This window comes from Ranitomeya variabilis, chromosome 4 (assembly GCF_051348905.1).
Source record: "Ranitomeya variabilis isolate aRanVar5 chromosome 4, aRanVar5.hap1, whole genome shotgun sequence".
Taxonomy (NCBI): Eukaryota; Metazoa; Chordata; class Amphibia; order Anura; family Dendrobatidae; genus Ranitomeya; species Ranitomeya variabilis.
The window spans coordinates 133,691,705-133,711,340 of NC_135235.1; the positions used below are offsets into that span (position 1 = coordinate 133,691,705).

Genomic DNA, 19,636 nt, shown 5'->3' on the forward strand with positions numbered 1-19,636 from the left:
CCTCTCATCTCTCTTTCCTGTCAGTATCGGCTGACCGCTACTGTGTGATCTTGTGCGCAGCGAATGCCCGCTGCAAACAGGAATGGAGGTGCATGCACTGACACTGGACACTGTGTGTGCTCTCGATTCCTGCAGTGTCAGTGTGTGAAGAGCTGCATGGCAAGCAATGACAACATATAAAGGTACAAATGATTGTAATTGATAGGGTGGAACAGTACACTGAGCCCTTGACCACACTAAATGTGCAACACAGCCCCTTCATTTATATGTCCATGAAAGGTTTATATTAAAAATTAAATAAATAAAATCTGTACTACAAGTATGATCTTTATAGGTACAAAGTCCCCAGTATGAATGTGTAAATGGTATAATTTGAGTTTTGGGAGGTGACAGAGTCTCTTCAACATGCTTCAAAATGCTAATAACCCCCTGACACAATAAAGATTATTTTTGAGGGAAAACATTGTCATTACTGATCTAACAGTTTAAAATTTCTTACAAAGTAATCATATATTGAACATAGTGTAATTTTTATAACATCTCGTTCTCGAAGAGTCTTTCCCTATATGCTACTTGGTTAACTAAAAAGGCTTTAATATCACACATTTAGGTTTACTGTTGCATTTTAGATATAAAGATTCTAATTTCTTTGCATTTTTCTCATTACCAAAATTGCTTCTTTGCGCAAACAAAATGTGTTCTTATAGTCATAAGAGAACAGAACTGTGATAGTAATATTTTACAATTCTGGACAGAACTTATGTGACCTGAATTTGTCATTTATGAAACAGACACTACATTGCTATTGACAGAACCTGCTGATTTTCACAGAAGCCAATGATTTTTATCTATAGAGCAGTTTTTTTTGTTTTACAGCACTTCTATAATGCTAGGTGTGCAGCGGACTCTCATATTTTTCTCGCTTTCCGTAACCAAGATTGAAAGTGATGCACAATTTCGCACTCAATCATTTTGCATTGTTCCATCACACTTAAGAGAAAAAGAAATGTCTGCACATACTGTAGTCTTAGTCGGAAAAACGAAGTATACAGCTCCTATGCAGGTCATATGTGTCTTCATGGGCACAACCTACGAAGGGATGAGATGTTCCTTGTCAGGTCTCTTTTCCTCTGTTTCTATCTTACTAAAAAGAGTGGGCAGATGGAAGTGACACATCACCGCAGGGTTAGAATACACACAGAGATTGTAATTTGTAACAGATACGGAATCAGTTTTCAATCTGCGGTAGGGACAGATGGACACGACAGGACAATGTGATGCTGAATAGCAGAACTCTGATCGGGATAGGTGAGAACCTACTTTATTAGTTATGAAGCAGAACTTATATATTAGTCATATGTAGTGTTGAGCGATACCGTCCGATACTTGAAAGTATCGGTATCGGAAAGTATCGGCCGATACCGGCAAAATATCGGATCCAATCCGATACCGATACCCGATACCAATACAAGTCAATGGGACTCAGGTATCGGACGGTATCCCTGATGGTTCTCAGGGTCTGAAGGAGAGGAAACTCTCCTTCAGGCCCTGGGAACCATATAAATGTGTAAAATAAAGAATTAAAATAAAAAATATCGCTATACTCACCTGTCCGACGCAGCCGGGACCTCGGCGATTGTAAGCGGCAGCGTTGTTTCTTTAAAATTCGCGCTTTTACTTGCTTACGTGAATTCCCGGCTTCTGATTGGTCAGGGCGGCCATGTTGCCGGGACTCGGACCAATCACAGCAAGCCGTGACGAAATTACGTCACGGCTTGCTGTGATTGGTCCGCGTCCCGGCAATATGGCGCCGTGACCAATCACAAGCCGTGACGTCACGGGAGGCTGGACACGCGCGCTTTTCAAAATAAGCGCGTGTCCAGCCTCCCGTGACGTCACGGCTTGTGATTGGTTAATGGCGGCCATGTTCCTGGGACGCGGACCAATCACAGCAAGCCGTGACGTAATTTCGTCACGGCTTGCTGTGATTGGTCCGCATCCCGGCAATATGGCGCCGTGACCAATCACAAGCCGTGACGTCACGGGAGGCTGGACACGCGCGCTTTTCAAAATAAGCGCGTGTCCAGCCTCCCGTGACGTCACGGCTTGTGATTGGTTAATGGCGGCCATGTTCCTGGGACGCGGACCAATCACAGCAAGCCGTGACGTAATTTCGTCACGGCTTGCTGTGATTGGTCCGCATCCCGGCAATATGGCGCCGTGACCAATCACAAGCCGTGACGTCACGGGAGGCTGGACACGCGCGCTTTTCAAAATAAGCGCATGTCCAGCCTCCCGTGACGTCACGGCTTGTGATTGGTTAATGGCGGCCATGTTGCCGTGACGCGGACCAATCACAGCAAGCCGTGACGTAATTTCGTCACGGCTTGCTGTGATTGGTCCGCGTCCCGGCAACATGGCCGCCCTGACCAATCAGAAGCCGGGAATTCACGTAAGCAAGTAAAAGCGCGAATTTTAAACAAACAACGCTGCCGGTTCCTTCGCTGAGGTCCCGGCTGCGTCGGACAGGTGAGTATAGCGATTTTTTTTATTTTAATTCTTTCTTTTACACCTTTTTACATTAATGTTGTTTCGATACCGATATCCGATATTACAAAAATATCGGATCTCGGTATCGGAAATTCCGATACAGCAAGTATCGGCCGATACCCGATACTTGCAGCATCGGAATGCTCAACACTAGTCATATGCTTTATTCTTCAAAAACCTGTTAGCCATCATCACATCAGATATTCTTCCTATCAGTTATACTACAAAACCTTAGTCAGAAATAAGTAATTAGATACCAATACTTTCCAGCATAATCTAAACATCACCATAAACATTAGATAAAAGTCATCTGAACAAACAAATTTTGGCAGGATCGGCCGATATGTACCGGGGTTTTGCGACAGATTACAATATGTAATGGGCCATAAGATTAGGCACTTGAAATTCAGTGGCCCAATCATTTTGTTTGGAGTGGAGATAAGCTGTGGTCAGATGGTTCTGGCCAGGACTCTCTCCTAGAGAACACAAGTTCATTTGGCTGAGATAAGGGTCACGGAGTTTGGGGGAGTTGTTGACAACGTGCATGCAGTTTAAAGAGGACTTGTAACCAGGTCAAAATGGCCAGTGTTTGTTGTTATTTTATTCCTGCTGCTCCCTGAGCATTCCAATTTTTGTTTTTCTAAAATCAGTTTCACAGATATGAGCCTTTTTTCATTTAGTGCCAATTTTTATAGTTTTTACCAAGGAGGTGGGGCTCCCTTGGTAATAGGGCAGAGCTGCCCATAAAAGACAAGCCCATAAAAAAAAATCAGCACTAAATAAAAAGGCTAAAATCTCTAGAACAATATGGTGGATTTAAAAAAAAAAGAAAAGCGTAATATTCAGGAAAAAGAATAAAATAAGAGTAAAAACTGGACATTTTAATCTGGCGACAGGTTCTCTTTTACACTCCTTACTCACTACTTCATCAGTTAAATCTATCTTGTTTTTCCAGTAAATCATTAGACAATCATGTTTCCCTCTTCATGTACTACACTTAAACTGTGCTTTCCTTACTTTCCTGCCTCATTTTTTGCATTCAACGCATCTCAGGGAAAGAGGCTGAAAAGATAAGGATTCTTGTAACGTCATTAAGATCTTATGTACGTTGCATTCATTAGTGGTTCTTCTAGACCTACCTATGATCCTTAGTATTTATTTTATTGACATCCCAGTAAAGACGCATTTCAATTTGCGAAACCAAGTGACCGTTATGACTAACCCATCATCCAAATCCATTGAATAATCCACTTATTGAAAGTTTCCTAAACCTTCTTTAGAATGTCCTTTTCTAAAAGGTTCCTTTAGTTCTAGTGGTTTTTTTTTTACAGTAATTATGGCGCTATACGACCCTGTATGGCAGCTGCATTCACAAGCCCAGGAGACTTTCAATCTGTTTATGTTACATGTATTATAACAATGAAAACCCACAATGTGAACACATAATCCAGACATCTAAGTAATGATAGATACTGTAATTTGTCAAACATTTCTGGCCAACTTCAAGGATCGCAGATGCAACTGTTGGGTCATCCAGCTTGGCCAAATAAGGATTTGATAACTGTTGGTATTTTACACGCAGACTCACACCGGTCATGGGAACATTTACATTTAGTGAAACAAACAACCTAATTTTCCAGGCGCTTTCCCAGTCAATTAAGGATCCAACTGCTCGTAACATCTTCATTCCTCACTTCCTGCCCTCACAGCAATTAGATTTCTATGATATTGCGTTATTTGTCTTTGGAACAATTTGTATTGTATATTCTGATGGGAAACTTATGTTATCTGTGAGTATTGTGCTCAAATCGAAGTTATTCTTCAAAACACAATAACGAGAAAAGCTAAAAAGTAACAAGATATTAAGCAACATTACATAGAGAAGTTCATGCATCAGCTATTACTTGAAGTGCACAGGCCAAAGCACACCATAAATTATTGGTGAATTGTTAATAGCGTTTCTAAATCTCTGCCCTAAGGGTTTATTCATTCACAGATCATTGAAAGCTAACGTTATACTTAACATATTAACTTACATGGTTTACAATATTTTAATCAGTTAAAAAGAAAAAACAGAGCCAGAACAGAGGGTAAATTCCAAAACAAAAATAAGGAACATCTTACCTCCCAGGTAACTGATGAAACCTATGATACCACTATTAGCATGTGTTGTCCTTCAGAAAAATTGGCAGTTCAGACCATGCTGCTGGCCCAAACTATGCTGTCTCAAACTATGCTGTCTCCAATGCTGCAAGCTGTGAAGGCAGAGGCTCTGAAGCTGGCCAGATCTCATGCACTGCTCTCCTTGCCTTGGAAACTGGCCACCTATGATACACCGCACCAGTGTCCGGTAACTTAGGCATCAAGTAATAGACAATAAAAATAAAAAATCTTCCTTCCATGTAAGTAATATTTTTATATTTATTTTTTTGCGAAAAGACTGATGCCATTCATTAGAGACTGAAGTCTGAACTTTTCTACAAGTCTGGTTTCCAAAGTAGACATCTAAAAAATGTTATTTCTCACTCTGAAACATAAAAAATGGTATAAATAAATTGCACGGTTCCTGAAACTCCGTATAAGTATAACTCTACACCTGTTATTTTACTGTTACAGCCTTCCGCTAAATTCACAACCTGTCATTTTTTCCTGGACAAGTTCCTCGCGTTGACGGTCCAGCAGCCTATTTACAGCCATTTCTTATTTTTCTATAAGATTAGAAGCCATAGTGTTGGTTGGTGAGACGAAAAATTACACAGCTCAAGAACACCTACTCATTACTCTGCGCGCCGAGCCACGGGGACCGGTGACTCAGACATATAAGGTAAATGTTTAAATTCTTTGAACCTCAGAAAATCTGTTACGGAAAACATGTAGTGAGCAAATTGTTACTAATAACTGAGAGCAATGCCAGCGCCAACACAAATGTATAATAACAGATGGCAATTACTCTCACTAGTTAGAAACCTCTATGGGAAACTTTACCGTATCTGCACTTTTCACAATATGATCAGGAAAAAACAAACAAACTAATATATGAAGTGAATTAATAAGTAATAAGGAAAAGGACTAATGGGGTTAAATTCCAGGAGACCGGTAACTCAATGCACCTAGAAATGTCAGACTAAGGAATATTCTCATGTTCTGACGTTGGTATAGTTAATAAGGCGTCATTCACACGTCTGTTTTACATGTACGTATGTTATCTGTTTTTATCATGGACAGAAGACATTTCCAGTATAATCTATGGGGCTATTGATGTGTCCGTGTTTTTTCACAGACCGTATGGCTGTGCAAATCTCACAGAGACATGATTGTTTTTCTCTCGTATCATGGATGAAAAGGGCCAATACAAGTCTATGCTTCCGTGAAAAACATGTACAGCACACGGATGACATCCATACTGTTTGTCATCCATGCGCTGTACTGATTTAACATTGCAAAGTATAGGAGAAGATTTGTAATTTATTCATTTATTTATCCATCCATTAAAAACACTGATGACACACTGATGGTAAAAATGGACACATGGACCAAACACTGATAGTAAAAATGGACACATGGACAAAACACTGATGACACACTGATGGAAAAAATGGACACATGGACCAAACAATGATGACACACTGATGGTAAAAATGGACACACTGACCAAACACTGATGACACACTGATGGTAAAAATGGATACATGGCCCAAACACTGATGACACACTGATGGTAAAAATGGATACATGGACCAAACACTGATGACACACTGATGGTAAAAATGGACACACATACCAAACACTTATGTCACCCTGATGGAAAACACTGATGACACTGGTACCATTTATTAACATTGTGTTTAAACACACATGTGAATGAGGCCTTAGACAGCATAACAATAGGCAAGCAGGAGATGTGCCAACCCCCTCCCCCACAGCAACAAATAAGTGAAAGAGACCAGAGAGCTGTTTTGTGCTCAAGACAAAACTTGAAAACAAAATTTTAACTTTTGGACTGTTCTCAATTAATGTCAATTTCACATTTTATTCATAGGCCATTAACCCCTTCACCCCCAAAGGTGGTTTGCACGTTCATGACCGGGCCAATTTTTACAATTCTGACCACTGTCCCTTTATGAGGTTATAACTCTGGAACGCTTCAATTGATCTTGGCGATTCTGACAATGTTTTCCCGTGACATATTGTACTTCATGATAGTCATAAAATTTCTTCGATATAACTTGCGTTTATTTGTGAAAAAACGGATATTTGGCGAAAATTTTGAAAATTTCGCAATTTTCCAACTTTGAATTTTTATGCCCTTAAATCACAGAGATATGTCACGCAAAATACTTAATAAGTAACATTTCCCACATGTCTACTTTACATCAGCACAATTTTGGAACCAAAATTTTTTTTGTTAGGGAGTTATAAGGGTTAAAAGTTGACCAGAAATTTCTCATTTTTACAACACCATTTTTTTTTAGGGACAACATCTCATTTGAAGTCATTTTGAGGGGTCTATATGATAGAAAATACCCAAGTGTGACACCATTCTAAAAACTGCACCACTCAAGGTGCTCAAAACCACATTCAAGAAATTTATTAACCCTTCAGGTGTTTCACAGGAATTTTTAGAATGTTTAAATAAAAATGAACATTTAACTTTTTTTCACACAAAATTTATTTCAGTTCCAATTTGTTTTATTTTACCAAGGGTAACAGGAGAAAATGGTCCCCAAAAGTTGTTGTACAATTTGTCCTGAGTACGCTGATACCCCATATGTGGGGGTAAACCACTGTTTGGGCGCATGGCAGAGCTTGGAAGGAAAGGAGGGCCATTTGACTTTTCAATGCAAAATTGACTGGAATTGAGATGGGATGCCATGTTGCATTTGGAGAGCCCCTGATGTGCCTAAACATTGGAACCCCCCACAAGTGACACCATTTTGGAAAGTAGACCCCTTAAGGAACTTATCTAGATGTGTGTTGAGTAGTGTTGAGCGATACCGTCCGATACTTGAAAGTATCGGTATCGGAAAGTATCGGCCAATATCGGCAAAGTATCGGATCCAATCCGATACCGATACCCGATACCAATACAAGTCAATGGGACTCAAGTATCGGACGGTATCCCTGATGGTTCCCAGGGTCTGAAGGAGAGGAAACTCTCCTTCAGGCCCTGGGATCCACATTAATGTGTAAAAGAAAGAATTAAAATAAAAAATATTGCTATACTCACCTCTCTGACACAGCCTGGACCTCAGCGAGGGAACCGGCAGCGTTGTTTGCTTAAAATTCGCGCGTTTACTTCCTGACGTGAAGTCCCGGCTTGTGATTGGTCGCGTGCCGCCCATGTGGCCGCGACGCGACCAATCACAGCAAGCCGTGACGTAATTTTAGGTCCTTCAGGATTTTAAAATTACGTTCTGGCTTGTGATTGGTCGCGTCGCGGTCACATGGGCGACGCGACCAATCACAAGCCGTGACGTCACGGGAGGCAGGACACGCGCGCATTTTAAAATGCGCGCGTGTCCAGCCTCCCGTGACGTCACGGCTTGTGATTGGTCGCGTCGCCCATGTGACCGCGACGCGACCAATCACAAGCCAGAACGTAATTTTAAAATCCTGAAGGACCTAAAATTACGTCACGGCTTGCTGTGATTGGTCGCGTCGCGGCCACATGGGCGACGCGACCAATCACAAGCCGGGACGTCACGGGAGGCAGGACACGCGCGCATTTTAAAATGCGCGCGTGTCCAGCCTCCCGTGACGTCACGGCTTGTGATTGGTCGCGTCGCCCATGTGACCGCGACGCGACCAATCACAAGCCAGAACATAATTTTAAAATCTTGAAGGACCTAAAATTACGTCACGGCTTGCTGTGATTGGTCGCGTCGCGGCCACATGGGCGGCACGCGACCAATCACAAGCCGGGACTTCACATAAGGAAGTAAACGCGCAAATTTTAAGCAAACAACGCTGCCGGTTCCCTCGCTGAGGTCCAGGCTGCGTCGGAGAGGTGAGTATAGCAATATTTTTTATTTTAATTCTCTCTTTTACACATTATTACATTAATGTTGTTTCGATACCGATACCCGATACCACAAAAGTATCGGATCTCGGTATCGGAATTCCGATACCCGCAAGTATCGGCCGATACCCGATACTTGCGGTATCGGAATGCTCAACACTAGTGTTGAGCACTTTGACCCAACAAGTGCTTCACAGAAGTTTATAATGCAGAGCCGTAAAAATAAAAAATCATATTTTTTCACAAAAATGATCTTTTCGCCCCCAATTTTTTATTTTCCCAAGGGTAAGAGAAGAAATTAGACCACAAAAGTTGTTGTGCAATTTGTCCTGAGTGCGACGATACCCCATATGTGGGGGTAAACCACTGTTTGGGCGCATAGCAGAGCTCGGAAGGGAAGGAGCGCTATTTTACTTTTCAATGCAAAATTGACTGGAATTAAGATGGGACGCCATGTTGCGTTTGGAGAGCCCCTGATGTGCCTAAACATTAAAAAACCCCACAAGTGACACCATTTTGGAAAGTAGACCCCATAAGGAACTTATCTAGATGTGTTTTGAGAGCTTTGAACCCCCAAGTGTTTCTCTACAGTTTATAACGCAGAGCCGTGAAAATAAAAATTCTTTTTTTTTTCACAAAAATGATTTTTTTAGCCCCCAGCTTTGTATTTTTACAAGGGTAACAGAATAAATTGGACCCCAAAATTTGTTGTCCAATTTGTCTTGAGTACGCTGATACCCCATATGTGGGGGGGAACCACTGTTTGGGCGCATAACAGAGCTCGCAAGGGAAGGAGCGCCATTTGGAATGCAGACTTAAATGAATTGGTCTGCAGGCATCATGTTGCATTTGCAGAGCCCCTGATGTACCCAAACAGTACAAACCCCCCACAAGTGACCCCATATTGGAAACTAGACCTCCCACGGAACTTATCTAGATGTGTTGTGAGAACTTTGAACCCCCAAGTGTTTCACTACAGTTTACAACGCAGCCGTGAAAATAAAAAATATTTTTTTCCCACAAAAATGATTTTTAGCCCCCCAAATTTTTATTTTCCCAAGGGTAACAAGAGAACTTGGACTCCAAAAGTTGTTGTCCAATTTGTTACAAGTACGATGATACCCCATATGTTGGGGTAAACCCCTGTTTGGGCACACGGGAGAGCTCGGAAGGGAAGGAGCACTGTTTTACTTTTTCAACGCAGAATTGGCTGGAATTGAGATCGGACACCATGTCACATTTGGAGAGCCCCTGATGTGCCTGAACAGTGGAAACTCCCCAATTCTACCTGAAACCCTAATCCAAACACACCCCTAACCCTAATCCCAACGGTAACCCTAACCACACCCCTAACCCTGACACACCCCTAACTCTAATCTAAACCCTAATCCCAACCGTAAATGTAATCCAAACCATAACCCTAATTTTAGCCCCAACCCTAACCCTATCTTTAGCCCCAACCCTAACCCTAACTTTACCTCCAACCCTAGCCCCAACCCTAACCCTAGCCCTAACCCTAGCCCTAACCCTAGCCCTAACCCTAACCCTAACCCTAGCCCTAACCCTAACTTTAGCCCCAACCCTAACCCTAACTTTACCTCCAACCCTAGCCCCAACCCTAGCCCCAACCCTAGCCCTAGCCCTAACCCTAACCCTAGCCCTAACCCTAGCCCTAACCCTAGCTGTTGTGAACTCTGTTTTCGGGCTCCCTCTTGTGGTCACTGGTGGTATGGTGTGACTTTTGCTTTGGGCTCCCCCTGGTGGCTTTGTTTGTTATCCTGCTGGTCTCTGGCTATCAGCTGGTTCGTTATCCTCTGGGAGGTTCCTATATAGCTCTGTTTTACTTCCACTTGTGGCCGGCTGTCGACGTAATCAGTGCTACTCAGATTCTGTTGTGAATTTGCTTTTTGCTCCCTCTAGTGGTTACTAGTTCTTTGACTCTGGTTTTTCTGTCATTCCTTTTATCCGCACCTGGGTCGTTAGTTAGGGGTGTTGCTATATAAGCTCCCTGGACCTTCAGTTCAATGCCTGGCAACGTAGTTATCAGAGCTAGTCTGCTGTGCTCTTGTCTACTGATCCTGGTTCCAGTTATATCAGCTAAGTCTGCCTTTTGCTTTTTGCTATTTGTTTTGGTTTTGTATTTTTGTCCAGCTTGTTCCAAATCTATATCCTGACCTTTGCTGGAAGCTCTAGGGGACTGGTGTTCTCCCCCCGGACCGTTAGACGGTTCGGGGGTTCTTGAATTTCCAGTGTGGATTTTGATAGGGTTTTTGTTGACCATATAAGTTACCTTTCTTTATTCTGCTATCAGTAAGCGGGCCTCTCTGTGCTAAACCTGGTTCATTTCTGTGTTTGTCATTTCCTCTTACCTCACCGTCATTAATTGTGGGGGGCTTCTATCCAGCTTTGGGGTCCCCTTCTCTGGAGGCAAGAAAGGTCTTTGTTTTCCTCTACTAGGGGTAGCTAGATTCTCCGGCTGGCGCGTGTCATCTAGAATCAACGTAGGATTGATCCCCGGCTACTTCTAGTGTTGGCGTTAGGAGTAGATATATGGTCAACCCAGTTACCACTGCCCTATGAGCTGGATTTTTGTATTCTGCAGACTTCCACGTTCCTCTGAGACCCTCGCCATTGGGGTCATAACAGTTTGCCAGGCCAATATTAAATGTTTAATGCATTGCAGAAGAGGGATTATAAGAAAGAAGATTCTGAGTTTTTTTTTTCTTCTTCCCCTTTACCTCAGAGTGGCTATGCTTGCTGCAGACATGAATGTCCAGACCTTGATTACAAGTGTGGACCAGCTGGCTACTCGTGTGCAGGGCATACAAGACTATGTTATCAGAAATCCTAGGTCAGAACCTAAAATACCGATTCCTGAACTGTTTTCCGGAGACAGGTTTAAGTTTAGGAATTTCGTGAATAATTGTAAATTGTTTTTGTCCCTGAGACCCTGTTCATCTGGAGATTCTGCTCAGCAAGTTAAAATTGTTATTTCGTTCTTACGGGGCGACCCTCAGGATTGGGCTTTTTCGCTGGCGCCAGGAGATCCGGCATTGGCTGATCTTGATGCGTTTTTTCTGGCGCTCGGTTTACTTTATGAGGAACCCAATCTTGAGATTCAGGCAGAAAAGGCCTTGCTGGCTATGTCTCAGGGGCAGGACGAGGCTGAAGTGTATTGCCAAAAATTTCGGAAATGGTCCGTGCTGACACATTGGAACGAGTGTGCACTGGCCGCTAATTTTAGAAATGGCCTTTCTGAAGCCATTAAGAATGTTATGGTGGGTTTTCCCATTCCCACAGGTCTGAATGATACTATGGCACTGGCTATTCAAATTGACCGGCGGTTGCGGGAGCGCAAAACCGCAAATTCCCTCATGGTGTTGTCTGAACAGACACCTAATTCGGTGCAATGTGATAGAAAAACCACAAATTCCCTCATGGTGTTGTCTGAACAGACACCTGATTTAATGCAATGTGATAGAATCCTGACTAGAAATGAGCGGAAAATTCATAGACGCCGGAATGGCTTGTGCTACTACTGTGGTGATTCTGCACATGTTATCTCAGCATGCTCTAAACGTATATCTAAGGTTGTTAGTCCTGTCACCGTTGGTAATTTGCAACCTAAATTTATTCTGTCTGTAACTTTGATTTGCTCACTGTCATCTTATCCTGTCATGGCGTTTGTAGATTCAGGTGCTGCCCTGAGTCTCATGGATCTCTCATTTGCTAAGCGCTGTGGTTTTACTCTTGAACCATTAGAAAATCCTATTCCTCTTAGGGGTATTGATGCTACACCATTGGCAGCAAATAAACCGCAGTATTGGACACAGGTTATCATGTGCATGACTCCTGAACACCGCGAGGTGATACGTTTTCTTGTTCTACATAAGATGCATGATTTGGTTGTTTTAGGGCTGCCATGGTTACAGACCCATAATCCAGTTCTGGACTGGAAGGCTATGTCAGTCTCAAGTTGGGGCTGTCGTGGTATTCATGGGGATTCCCTGCCTGTGTCTATTGCTTCTTCTACGCCTTCGGAAGTTCCGGAGTATTTGTCTGATTATCAGGATGTCTTCAGTGAGTCTGAGTCCAGTGCACTGCCTCCTCATAGGGACTGTGACTGTGCTATAGATTTGATCCCAGGCAGTAAATTTCCTAAGGGAAGACTGTTTAATCTGTCGGTACCTGAACATACCGCTATGCGTTCATATATCAAGGAGTCTCTGGAGAAAGGACATATTCGTCCGTCTTCTTCCCCTCTTGGTGCGGGATTCTTTTTTGTGGCAAAAAAGGACGGATCTTTGAGACCTTGTATTGATTATCGGCTTTTAAATAAGATCACTGTCAAATTTCAGTATCCTTTACCGCTGTTGTCTGATTTGTTTGCCCGGATTAAGGGTGCCAAGTGGTTCACCAAGATAGACCTTCGTGGTGCGTACAACCTTGTGCGCATTAAGCAAGGTGATGAATGGAAAACCGCATTCAATACGCCCGAAGGTCATTTTGAGTACTTGGTGATGCCTTTTGGGCTCTCCAATGCGCCTTCAGTTTTTCAGTCCTTTATGCATGACATTTTCCGGAAGTATCTGGATAAATTTTTGATTGTTTATCTGGATGATATTTTGGTTTTTTCTGATAATTGGGATTCGCATGTGGAGCAGGTCAGGTTGGTCTTTAAAATTTTGCGTGAAAATTCTTTGTTTGTCAAGGGCTCAGAGTGTCTCTTTGGTGTTTTGTCTCTGCTGATCAGGACGATTGGGTGACATTCTTGCCGTTGGCTGAGTTTGCCCTTAATAATCGGGCTAGTTCCGCCACCTTGGTTTCGCCTTTTTTCTGCAACTCTGGTTTCCATCCTCGCTTTTCTTCGGGTCATGTGGAGCCTTCTGACTGTCCTGGGGTGGATTCTGTGGTGGATAGGTTGCAGCAGATCTGGAATCATGTGGTGGACAACTTGAAGTTGTCACAGGAGAAGGCTCAGCGCTTTGCCAACCGCCGCCGCGGTGTGGGTCCCCGACTACGCGTTGGGGATTTGGTATGGCTTTCTTCCCGCTTTGTTCCTATGAAGGTCTCCTCTCCCAAATTTAAACCTCGTTTTATTGGGCCTTACAAGATATTGGAAATCCTTAATCCTGTATCTTTTCGTCTGGATCTTCCTGTGTCGTTTGCTATTCACAATGTATTTCATAGGTCCTTGTTGCGGCGGTACATTGTGCCTGTAGTTCCTTCTGCTGAGCCTCCTGCTCCGGTGTTGGTTGAGGGCGAGTTGGAGTACGTGGTGGAGAAGATCTTGGATTCTCGCCTCTCCAGGCGGAGGCTTCAGTACCTGGTCAAGTGGAAGGGCTATGGTCAGGAGGATAATTCCTGGGTGGTCGCCTCTGATGTTCATGCGGCCGATTTAGTTCGTGCCTTTCATGCCGCTCATCCTGATCGCCCTGGTGGTCGTGGTGAGGGTTCGGTGACCCCTCACTAAGGGGGGGGTACTGTTGTGAATTTGCTTTTTGCTCCCTCTAGTGGTTACTAGTTTTTTGACTCTGGTTTTTCTGTCATTCCTTTTATCCGCACCTGGGTCGTTAGTTAGGGGTGTAGCTATATAAGCTCCCTGGACCTTCAGTTCAATGCCTGGCAACGTAGTTATCAGAGCTAGTCTGCTGTGCTCTTGTCTACTGATCCTGGTTCCAGTTATATCAGCTAAGTCTGCCTTTTGCTTTTTGCTATTTGTTTTGGTTTTGTATTTTTGTCCAGCTTGTTCCAAATCTATATCCTGACCTTTGCTGGAAGCTCTAGGGGACTGGTGTTCTCCCCCCGGACCGTTAGACGGTTCGGGGGTTCTTGAATTTCCAGTGTGGATTTTGATAGGGTTTTTGTTGACCATATAAGTTACCTTTCTTTATTCTGCTATCAGTAAGCGGGCCTCTCTGTGCTAAACCTGGTTCATTTCTGTGTTTGTCATTTCCTCTTACCTCACCGTCATTAATTGTGGGGGGCTTCTATCCAGCTTTGGGGTCCCCTTCTCTGGAGGCAAGAAAGGTCTTTGTTTTCCTCTACTAGGGGTAGCTAGATTCTCCGGCTGGCGCGTGTCATCTAGAATCAACGTAGGATTGATCCCCGGCTACTTCTAGTGTTGGCGTTAGGAGTAGATATATGGTCAACCCAGTTACCACTGCCCTATGAGCTGGATTTTTGTATTCTGCAGACTTCCACGTTCCTCTGAGACCCTCGCCATTGGGGTCATAACAGATTCCTTCTGACTACCTTGCTCCCAGTCCATCCAGGATAAGCTAAGTTTTGTTTGCTCATTTTTTGATCAGCAGTGTTTATCATGTTTTCTGTTCCAGCTTGCTAAAATGTAATTCCCTCGCTTGCTGGTTGCTCTAGTGGGCTGAGTTTCTCCCCACACACCGTTAGTTGGTGTGTGGGTTCTTGAAATCTCAGGATGGATATTTTGTAAGGGTTTTTTATTGATCGCATAGACCCCTGCTCTATTTTCTGCTTTCTAGTACTAGTGGGCCTCTTTTGCTGAATCTGATTTCATCCCTATGTATGTGCCTTCTTCTTACTTCACCGTTAATATTTGTTGTGGGCTTCTATATCTTTGGGGATTATTTCTCTGGAGGCAAGTGAGGTCTTTCTTTCTCTTTAGGGGTAGCTAGTTCCTCAGGCTGGCTCGAGACGTCTAAGAATTTTTTAGGCACGTTCACCGGCTACCTCTAGTTGTTTTGGATAGGTTCAGATTTGCGATCAGTCCAGTTACCATCTCCCTAGAGCTCGTCCTTAGTTTAATCACTTGCTGATCTATTTGTGATCCTCCGCCACTAGGGATCATAACACCTAGCCCTAACCCTAACACTAGCCCTAATGGGAAAATGGAAATAAATACATTTTTTAAAATTTATTATTCTTCCCTAACTAAGGGGGCGATGAAGGGGGGTTTGATTTACTTTTATAGCGTTTTTTTATATCAGATTTTTATGATTGACAGCTGTCACACACTAAAAGACGCTTTTTATAGCAAAAAAGTTTTTGCGTCTCCACATTTTGAGACCTATAATTTTTCCATATTTTGGTCCACAGGGTCATGTGAGGTCTTGTTTTTTGCAGTACGAGTTGACATTTTTATTGGTAACATTTTCGGACACATGACAGTTTTTGATCGCTTTTTATTCCTATTTTTGTGAGGCAGAATGACCAAAAACTAGCTATTCATGAATTTCTTTTGGGGGAGGCGTTTATACTGTTCCGCGTTTGGTAAAATTGATAAAGCAGATTTATTCTTCGGGTCAGTACGATTACAGTGATACCTCATTTATATCTTTTTTTTATGTTTTGGCGCTTTTATACGATAAAAGCTATTTTATAGAAAAAATAATTATTTTGGCATCGCTTTATTCTGAGGACTATAACTTTTTAATTTTTTTGCTTATGATGCTGTTTTTTGCGGGACAAGATGACGTTTTCAGCGGTACTATGGTTGTTTATATCCGTCTTTTTGATCGCGTGTTATTCCACTTTTTGTTTGGCGGTATGATAATAAAGCGTTGTTTTTTGGCTCGTTTTTTTTTTTTTTCTTACGGTGTTCACTGAAGGGGTTAACTAGTGGGACAATTTTATAGGTTGGGTCGTTACGGACGCGGCGATACTAAATATGTGTACTTTTATTGTTTTTCTTTTTTTTTTTAGATAAAGAAATGTATTTATGGGAATAATATTTTTTTTTTTCTTTATTTAGGAATTTTTATTTTTTATTTTTTTTTACACGTGGAAATTTTTTTTTTTACTTTGTCCCAGGGAGGGTCATCACAGATCGCTGATCTCACAGTTTGCATAGCACTCTGTGAGATCGGCGATCTCATTCATCGCTGCAGGCTTACAGAGCAGCATCTGCAGCCTGCTCCTGACCCGGAAGTCCTCCCTGCAGGACCCGGATGCAGCCCCGCGGCCATTTTGGATCCGGGGACTGCAGGGAGAAGACGCTCATTACAAGGTGAGTACATTCCCTTGTACCGATCGTCCAGGGAAGCCCGCAGGAAAACCCCCTCCCTGCGCGATGCTTCCCTGTACCGCCGGTACACCGCGATCATGTTTGATCGCGGTGTGCCAGGAGTTAATGTGCCGGGGGCGGTTCGTGACCGCTCCTGGCACATAGTGCCAGATGTCAGCTGCGATAGGCAGCTGACACCCGGCCGCGATCGGCCGCGCTCCCCCCGTGAGCGTGGCCGATCGCATATGACGTACTATCCCGTCGGTGGTCATACGGGCCCACCCCACCTCGACGGGATAGTACATCAGATGTCAGAAAGGGGTTAAACTAGTCAAACTGGCCCCTATCAACTGAATAGGTGATGTTAGATTGGTGGAGCCAGACTGATGGGACTCCCACTACTAAAGAGTTGTCAGATTTATTTGACTAAACAATCCATGTATACGTCTGATTAACAATGTTTCTAGAATATTTCAGTAGAGTCTTAAAGACCACATTCCAAAGCACTAAGTGCAATTGTAGACGACATTCAAATATTCATCATTTGTTACTGTATGGAATGTGAGATAGTTGCTCTTTCCAAGAATGAAGTATGCAGTGTTCTTCCCACTCGCACTGCTTCTTTTTCCTTGATAAGGTGATCATCTGTTTTTGCACTTACATAAACTACAATCTTTAGTTGCATCATCAAAGCACAGATGAATTCCAATGAAAAATTACATACATCTAAACAGTATCTGTTGTATTAAACTTGTTTCAACATTGCTGTAAAAGATGGAAGAGCAAATATATAGATGACATTGCATAATTAATATGTGACATCTCATACTTTTATTTTCTAGGTGTGATTGTCTTGAAGAGAATCCGTCAGCAGGTTTTTGCTATTTCATCTGAGAGTAACAGAATTATGACCATTGCGATTCTGCAGCGCTTTACGGACATTATCGTTTCCGTCCCCACTGGGGTTCATGATGTAAATTCCCTATCAGTATGTCTTTGGAGAGCAGCACTGTACTATAGTATAATACGCACATGTGCACGTATACAAGGTGATATAGGTGAAGAGGGTTTGCGAAGGCCTAAGCTAAACCTTTCTGCCAGGGCCCATGAGATTTCAGCAATGCAAAAGCTCCTTCCATCTTGGAATAATAAAACTCTGGCATAATAGAATGACCTTTAGGATCCCAGTTAATACATTAAAGAAGTTGTCCTCTACAAGTTCTTCTCATAACCCATGCTTGGCCCTGATAAAATAGAAAAGCCCATATTCACCTCCGGTGGTGGCACCGTTCCCGCAGTGTCGGCCTTCTGCTCTCCCCGGGGCTCCCATGTGGTTGCTGTGACCCATAACTCTAGCGCCCAATCAGCACTGGCGTAACTGTCCCCGCCTCCTGTTGAATTAAAGAGGAAGAGGAAGTGAGAGAGGAGCTGCGGCCCGGACTTCCTCTTCATGTTTGATTTGTCCGAAGGCGGGGACAGTGACCCCAGTGCTGATTGGGCACTGAGGTCACATGGCACAACAACATTGGAGCCCCGGGACCGTGAGTGCTGACACCACTGGAACTGGAGGCGAGTATAGGCTTTATTGTTTTATTGGCGCCAAACAATTAGATCAAGGAGGGGGTGTCCAAGTACTGGACAAACCCCTTAATATTAAAATGATAATGATGATGGGAATAATAGATTTAAAATGGAATCAATATAAGCATGATATGCAATTTACTACAAAATACATGAGTAATAGCTCAGACTAGACAGGACACAACTTATATTGCTGAATAGTACATGTAACTGCAGCTTTTGTTTTCATTTCTTGCCAGAGGGCGACAGATTGACGGACAAAATATGTAACACAATAAAACATCAGGATCTGACACAGACATGACAAGCTACGGACTGGATTACTTCATATTACACAATGCTGGTTTGAAATAAGACTTGTTAAAAAATGTAAATTTCACATAAGGATTTCTAGCTACATCACCTTTATAGATACTACAAATGTATATAGTGTAACACTGATTCACACATCTTTTTTTTTTTTCTCATACTTGAAAAACAGTCCCTGTGGGTTTTTTAGCATGCTGGATCCATTTTTAGTTTGTGTGTTAGTTTTTACAATCCTTAATGCATCTGTTTTTCACATATGAAAAAATAAAATCTCAGCTTCAGCTACTTAATAAACAGTAAAATGCAGAAAGCACATGGATGACATTTGTGTGTTTTCGGTTTACTAATTTGAGTAAAACTATAGATTTTGTAAATGAAAATTACATTATTATACTTATTTTCATGTTATTTTGCCTATGAAACTCAGTCTGGCCAAACTTTAGAAATTGTTCTTGTGTTCATTGAGATATTGATTAAAATCTTACTTATCAAAGGGGGTGTACTCATTTATGCACAACACTAAATATATATATATATATATATATATATATATATACACTTCATAGACATTATCGGCCCATTGGGGCTCACAGTTTAGATTCCCTATTAGTCTGTCTTTGGAATGTGGGAGGAAACTGTAGAATCGTGAGGAAACCCACACAAACATGAGAACATACCAACTCCTTTCAGATGTTGTCCTTGGTGGGATTTGAACCCAGGACTCCAGCGCTGCAAGGCTCCAGTACTAACCACTGAGCCACTGTGCTGCCTATATATATTACATATAAATATACATCATTTTTTTATGTATATATAATGTGTAGTATACATATGTGGCATAAAATTCCTTCCTTGTCATGTTTGGCTTTTTTGGGATTTTGCATGCACAGCTATGTCTGCAATCATGGTGGAACAAGATGGGACCTGTTTTTAGATAGATCCAAGTTCCAGAGCTGTATATATTGTATTGGATGAGTAACATAATGTCACAATCCATTGAACTGTTTCAGACTAAGTACACAATACTAAATCCAGGGGGGTTGGACTAATGGACATGCTCCTCTAAAGCCCACTGCTCCTGTGCATGCCTCCTTGTGAAAACCTTTCTGGAGATCTTGTATACCAAAACGAAATGATCATTAAAGGATAATGACAAATGATCAGAACCACTGCTACTGTTAATTAGTCACTATCGT

At 42.4% G+C, this 19,636-nt stretch overlaps 1 protein-coding gene and 1 long non-coding RNA gene across 2 annotated transcripts in view; one reads left to right on the plus strand and one right to left on the minus strand.

Annotated features, from left to right (window-relative positions):
• CHST3 (carbohydrate sulfotransferase 3) overlaps positions 1–19,636 on the minus strand; it is a 180,588-nt gene that overhangs the window by 113,582 nt on the left and 47,370 nt on the right. The window lies entirely within an intron of this gene.
• LOC143768514 (uncharacterized) lies at positions 1,241–18,849 on the plus strand. Its single transcript, XR_013213912.1, has 3 exons — positions 1,241–1,308; positions 5,271–5,374; positions 17,393–18,849. It is a non-coding gene; the product is annotated as an uncharacterized LOC143768514 (long non-coding RNA).